The sequence below is a fragment of the Crinia signifera genome, chromosome 6 (genome assembly GCF_055691185.1).
Source record: "Crinia signifera chromosome 6, ASM5569118v1, whole genome shotgun sequence".
Taxonomy (NCBI): Eukaryota; Metazoa; Chordata; class Amphibia; order Anura; family Myobatrachidae; genus Crinia; species Crinia signifera.
The window spans coordinates 210263879-210271313 of record NC_139222.1 but is presented as its reverse complement, the minus strand read 5'-3'; positions in this window follow the sequence as shown (position 1 = coordinate 210271313).

Genomic DNA, 7435 nt, shown 5'->3' with positions numbered 1-7435 from the left:
CCCTCTTGTCCTTATATTTGACCAACAACATATTTTCGGTGGATTTTGCCCTGCTTTCACCCCTTCTCATTACTTGGGCAATGTGCGTTTTTGGGAGGCCTCTTTGGTTCTTGCGCACAGTACCGCAAGCTGCTGTACCTCTTGAACCAAGGGCCTTAAACAGGGGGATGCTAGTGTAAAAGTTATCCACATAGAGGTGATAACCTTTATCCAGGAAGGGGTGCACTAAATCCCAGACAATTTTTCCACTAACACCTACGAGGGAGGGGGGGCATTCTGGCGGTTCAATTCTTGAATCCTTCCCTTCATATACCCTAAACCTGTGGGTGTACCCTGAGGTGCTTTCACACAGCTTATACATTTTTATGCCATACCTTGCCCTCTTATTGGGAAGGTACTGGCGGAATTTAACCCTTCCTTTAAAATGTATAAGGGACTCGTCTATGCAAATGAATTTATCTGGGATGTACATCTCTGCAAATTTGGCAGTGAAATGATCAATGACCGGCCTGACTTTGAATAGCCGGTCAAAGGTGGGATCATCTCTGGGTGGGCACTGTGCATTATCGTTGTAATGCAAAAATTTAAGGATTAACTCAAAACGAGTCCGGGTCATGGCCATACGGTAAAGTGGGGTGCTGTACAGAACATCTGTACTCCAATATGATCCTGGTGTATCTTCCCCCCACCTCTGGACTCCACTGCTACTACATATTGATTGTGGACATTTTCCTAACTCCTTGTTTTGCTACCACTCATTGGCGGACACCGTGCTCCAGTCATCGCTGGTAAACAACATCCACACCAGCGCAGCTCTTGTCTGGGCACGGAAGCCTTAAACGGATCCTTGCTAGCACTTCCATCTGGGCGCATCACTGCAGAATATCCTCCGGTGTTCGAGACCACCTACATCAGTTCTCACACCTCAAAAAGAGGACTGGAACATACTGAGCGACCCTCTACACCTCCAGCGGCAATACATCAAATCACCGCATATATTGTGAGGACTCCCAGCTCTACATCTTTATTTGAAAGGATCCAGAATCTTCCATTGGTAATGTGCACTTACCCATTCTTCTAAACAAGGAAAATCACTTACCCTTTCAGTATTGTCCATTGAGGCGGGGACATTCACCTTTTAATCTCGTTAATTCCAGTTTACTTTTATTACCCACCTTTCCCCTTACTGGTATTTTTTATTGTTATATGTATATGTAATATTGTGTACACCTATTTTAGTAAAATTTGTTACCTTTTTATACCATTGTGTCTTATTCATTGTCATAAGCGCTGCTTAAACTTGCCTGGTGCGAGTCCCCTTTCTTGTTTCTTCAAAGTGAGGAGTGACTGCCCTCACATTAAAGCAGCTGCTTAAATTGTAGAGACAGCTCACTGTTAAGCGCCTGATTATTCCTAGTGAATACCTTTTTCTGACAGTGCAACTGGCAGCAACTGACAGGTATATATATATAAAAAAAAAACCCTGCACCCCCAAAAAGTTGCTGATCAGCACAGATATACTGATCAGCACAAAAGGGGGGGCAGCAGACACAAAATATAGCACTCTCTATCACTCTCTGTCACTATCTCTCTCTTTCTCTCTATCTCTCACTATCTATCACTCTATGACACTGCAGCAGCAGCACTGACAGGTATATATATAAAAAAAAACTCTGCCACCCCCAAAAAGTTGCTGATCAGCACAGATATACTGATCAGCACAAAAGGGGGGGCAGCAGACACAAAATATAGCACTCTCTATCACTCTCTGTCACTATCTCTCTCTATCTCTCTATCTCTCACTATCTATCACTCTATGACACTACAGCAGCAGCACTGACAGGTATATATATATATAAAAAACTCTGCACCCCCAAAAAGTTGCTGATCAGTTAATTTATACTGATCAGCACAAAAGGGGGGGCAGCAGTCAGTTGCACACGCAGCACAGCTGTATATATATATATATATAAAAAAAAAAACCAGCACCCCCAAAAAGTTGCTGATCAGCACAGATATACTGATCAGCACAACAGGGGGGGGGGCAGCAGACACAAAATATAGCACTCTCTGTCACTATCTCTCTCTATCTCTCTCTATCTCTCTATCTATAACTCTATCACACTGCAGCAGCACAACACAGGAAGTCACAAGAAGTCACAAGATCCAGGAAGCATCCAGCACGCTACAAGCAGTGATCAGGTAAGTATTTGCAAGGATCAGGTCAGTATATCACGGCAGATAGGCACGGTGACCGCACTGCACGCAATTACAGACCGGAATGGCGTCTGCAGTGCAGTCACCGTTAGTTTAAATCACCCTCCATGGCTGTGATTGGTCCGTCGGTCCCACGAACCAATCACGGCCTTTGGGGGCGGGTGGGGTGAGGTGGGGTGACACCAGTGTCACCCTTACACCCCGTGGTGATTGGTGCTGTACTTTACAGCACCAATCACCACCGATCCCTGTGTCACCGGCGAACGTTATTCGCCGGTACACAGAAAACGCTGTAATTGGCTGTTCACATTTGAACAGCCAATCACAGCGATCGCCGACGGGGGGGAGGCATCGCCGCCCCCCCTGGACATGCTGGGACATGTCTGCTGTCAGGGACAGCAGACATCTCCAAACTGTCACCGCGTCTATAGACGCGGTGACAGTTTAAAGCCATGACGTACATTTATGCCATGCGTCGGGAAGTACATCCCGGCCATGACGTAAATGTACGTCAAATGTCGGGAAGGGGTTAACATCTGGGCTTACTGGACAGCTGCCCAAGGGCCACCCAATTTTAGGGGCAGATTGGGCTGTGAACATTTGTCTCCTGAGCGTCTTGGGAGGCAGTAGAGAATATCAAAGTGGCCAGCATTCTCTTTCTGCTTCCCAGCCTGCAGCCAGACAGTGAATGGCTGTCAGCATATTGATTGGTTGATGGTTGTAGCTATCTACCAATTAGAGAGCTGATAGCCATTCATTGTATGGAACAAAGGGGAGAGATGAACTGCATGAGGGCCATGTTAGGATTTTTAATTCCTGTTAATATGTGTGTAGGGGCCCCAGTGCATTGCTTTGCCCAGGGCCTGCAATTTTGTTGAGATGGCCCTGGTGGAATGGGCTCAATAATCATTCATAAACAGTATGCTTTTTAAAAAACAAAGCTATATGAAAGAATGTAAGTGCAAAATGCATACTGTAGCAATTTAGAAGTGGGAAGGCTGTTTATGAAGGGACTCACTTCTGTGTTCAATCCTGTAATATTTAATACAAATAAGCAGTTGTGGCTTGAATAATAAGTATATCACATCATAATTGAATACAATGCTAATTAATATCTAAAATGCTTTACTTTGTGTGTCCAAATGTAATACTTGTGTAGTAGAAGGATTGTAATTAAAAGGTGTCATGTGATGGAAATGGCTGACAGCCTTATATTTAACACCTGCTGTGGTAGACAAGTGGAAGTTGTCCAACGCATATACCTTAAATATCCAATTATTGCCGTGTCATAATTCTGATCATCAGGCAATTACCCAGGGGTGTAACTTGAACTTTTTGGGCCCTATAGTAAAATTTTGAAAGCCCCCTCCTTATACCACAGGTCTCCACATTGGCGCTGGGTCTCCACATCGGCACCGGGTCACAGGTCTCTTGCTTATAATCACTGCCAGGCCAGCCTCAGGTCTCCCTGCCACTAGCCCCCAGTCTTCCACACAGCGGTACAGAGCTTCCATTTTTGTGCTGGGCCTGGTCACGCAGCTGCAGAGAGGGGTAGGATCAGGAGAGAGCAGAGACTGAAGTAGTCGGACTGGCTCCTTGTCCTTCATTGTGAAAACCATCACCACTGGCGGGCATTTTAAAAACAAATAATGTTTTTAAAATGAAGGTGAAGAAGCCTCTGGGACTCTGCAGGGCTTCCTTCAGCACTCTGAGAGCGTAGGCAGGCAGCACAGTGGAGGCAGTGGCGGGGTTGCGGTGGGCAAATGAGTTTCCCGGGCCCTTCCATCTCTCTCAGAGAGGCTGAGCCTGGGACAGTTGTACCCACAGCACCCCCAAATAGTGGCCCTGGACATGCGCAGCACATTTTATTAGGGGGTGTATCATAAAAGGGGTGTATCTTACAATGCCAATCAGGTGTGTCTGTCATCATCTATTGGCACTCGCTACAATATAAAATGTCTCTCAGCCACACCATAATCGCCTGGCTATTTCAGTTTTAATCTTCTAATTACAGTAACAGTACATGCAAGATAAGTCAGAAACATATATGGATGTCGCAGGTATGTAGTGATATGACAATGGTCTAGTACAATTAACAACGCAAAACACATATAATTGATTGATGGGCTCTTCTTTTAATGGAATTCAGTCTTTTAAAGGTATTGCTAGCGGCAAGGACATGTTTTTAGGGGTGAGCACAGCATTAGGGTGTGCGTGTGCACCCTAACACTCAATGTGCGCACGCCTATAGTGAAGACGACCACCATTTTTACAACTTTGTTTAAATAAAACTACTGTTTTTATGGTCTGAATACTATGTGTCATGCAGATTATTGGTGAATGTATATGCGTACTTCTTTATCATTTTATATATATATATATATATATATATATATATAGATAGATAGATAGATAGATAGATAGATAGATAGATAGATAGATAGATAGAAACAGAAAGGGGCCCCAATCTGTGCTAATAAAAGATACCAGCAGCACCTCACGAAGATCCCGTTAGATAGTATTCACAGTTTTTAATAATGAAAAGAGAAATTCAAATGCCCCAGGGTCAAAGGGGGTCCACAGCGCAAGTGCCTGATTAACCGATACGAAGGGTCGCCTACTTTTACTGTCTCCTTTCCAGAAAGCTGCACAAGGGCCTCCTCCTCTGCAATAGACCCAAGCTATACAACATCAGGGCCAGACCCCTAATGGCTTTCATCTGGCCAGATCTATATAGATATCCTACCCAATACAGAATTGCTTTGACTCCTTCTTGGTACTGTTGGCTAAGGGACTTATATCATTCATGATAAACAAATGGTACTCCCACCCCCCCTACCACATTTTCCAATCCATGACATACAGACGGAGCACTACGCACACACTAAATGGGCTACACTACCCGGTTAGAGTATACATAAAAATAAGGCATGGGACACATCACTGTGTTACCATATAAAGTGTTCTGAATTCTGCAGTACAATAACCCATAAATTAATATAATAAACTGGCCAATAAAATCATACACAGTCTAATCCAAGATATTTTACAGTTGCATATTAAAAGATGCTCAGGTATCTCAGCCATGCACATTCCCCCATGAGGCAGATTGTAATAAATATTTACAGAAGTGTTTCAGAAGCACAGATGGAGACAGAGAGGGAAATGTTTTACAAACCTGTTATTTAAAGAAGAAAGACAGGATAGATATGAGAAAAACCAGAGAAAAATGTATTTCCACTACAGTATGATGGGAAGAATAGACACAGGCTATATGGCAATACATAGAGATGGCAGTAGGGATGCCGACGATCAGAATACCCACGCTGGCATCCACATAGAGGAAATACCGACAGGAGTCCTGTAAGTATACTTTCAAAAATAGAATGGTTAAATAGTTGATTTTTATCAATTAACAAAATGCAGTGAAGGAACAGAAGGGAAATCTAAAAAAAGACAATATTTGGTGTGACCGCGCTATGGGCGGTATTCAATGCAGGATTCCAACTGTCGGAAGATCCCGACAGTCGGAATTTGGGTCCATTTTCACCCAGCTCGACTAAAACTCAACAGCCGGAATTCAATGTTCCGGCTGTCGAGTGTCGGAAAGGTGTGTCAGAGAAAACGGCAACGGATTGTTGAAAAATGGCCGTGAATTTCACAATCCGCGGCTGTTTCTGACAAAAAAAGATTCGAATTTTTTTTTAAGTCAGATCAGTTTTGTTAGAATCTGCCTTCAATGCTTTTGGATAGGGCAGCATTAAATAGGTGTCATCTGCTTTTTCCCCAGGCAGAAATAGTGGCCGAGATTGAATACCCCCCCTTTGCCTTCGAAACAGCATCAATTCCTTTAGATATACTAGCACAAAGTAAGATATTTTGAATAAACCCCCTTTTTCATTAGCACACCTTCCTATCATTTCTCTCACCCCAGACATATTGGATCGCATCCTCCAGTTCACATAACATATACCCATCAACCAGTAAGCCGCCGGTGCATCCCCCCCCTTTCGCTAGTTCACAGTTCTAACACTGCTGTCACTTGCGCTGTTAGTCATTTCCAACACCCTATCAACATCTCCCCGGAGCGAGCCCCCTCCACCCCTCCAATGATATCGCAGCTGAGACATTTCAGTTGTAACACACACACGTACACTCCGTACGTAATCCCACCAGTCAGCACGTCCCACCCACCTGACGTCACACCCCCGCCAGTCTAATTACAGACGGAGCACGGCACATGCTCTGTCCCCGTCCTCACAATAACCTCACATCACAACACATTGGGCTCTAGCGCTGGACATCTATGCATGCGCAGTGGCCCACGCAAGAGAAACGCCGTGACAGAGCTAATTCCAAAAGTATAAAAACCGGGTCAGGGACACCGCACTCTCCACCATTGAAAAAGTCCCTCTAAGGGATGAAACGCGTTTGGTATCCACACCAGCATTTCAATTGTATATTGTTTTACAATAAAATGTGCTATACTTTAAGCACTAGTCCATAGCCTCATCATTTATCTGCCCCTCCTGCCATCCGACTGCTACACCAGGAAACATCCAGGCAAGGAGTGCATGCTGATCCAACAGGACCTAAGGGTAAGTTGCTACAGCAGCAACATTTCTGTATATTGATTTATTCTGACACATCCTCCTTGCATCTGAGGTATCAACACCACAGCCCAGAAGCAAGCGATCCATAACCTCAGAACTCCCAGCCACAAGTCCCCCTGATGTAAAGAACATTCTTTGAGGGACAGGTTACTTAAGGTCTACAGACCACACCGGTCCTCCAATTGTCTTTTCCCAACACCCAGCCTACAGTTTTTGCCTAGTGCCAAGATTACACCATCAGTGACTAATAACATCATCCACCCCTCACGGCAACCCCAGAGCGCCAGCACCACCCAATTCTTTTACCTGTTCTCATTAAGGGGGTAACAGGACTCCGAGCGCTGTGCAAACACCATCTATTCACATTAAGATATTTTGTAGGCTTACAGTTAGGTGTATGAATAACCAATAATAGCAACAGGTAATCATGATCATCATTTCCATACTAAACTTGAAACGCAGTCATTAAATGAAACAGAAATAGCTGCCTGGGAGGCTTAAAACTGGGTGAGGAACAATGAAATTCTGGAACAAAGGTGAGTTGGAAGACTGTTTCATATGAAAGGTCACCCACCATAGTAAAACTGAGCACAGCACCGTGACAC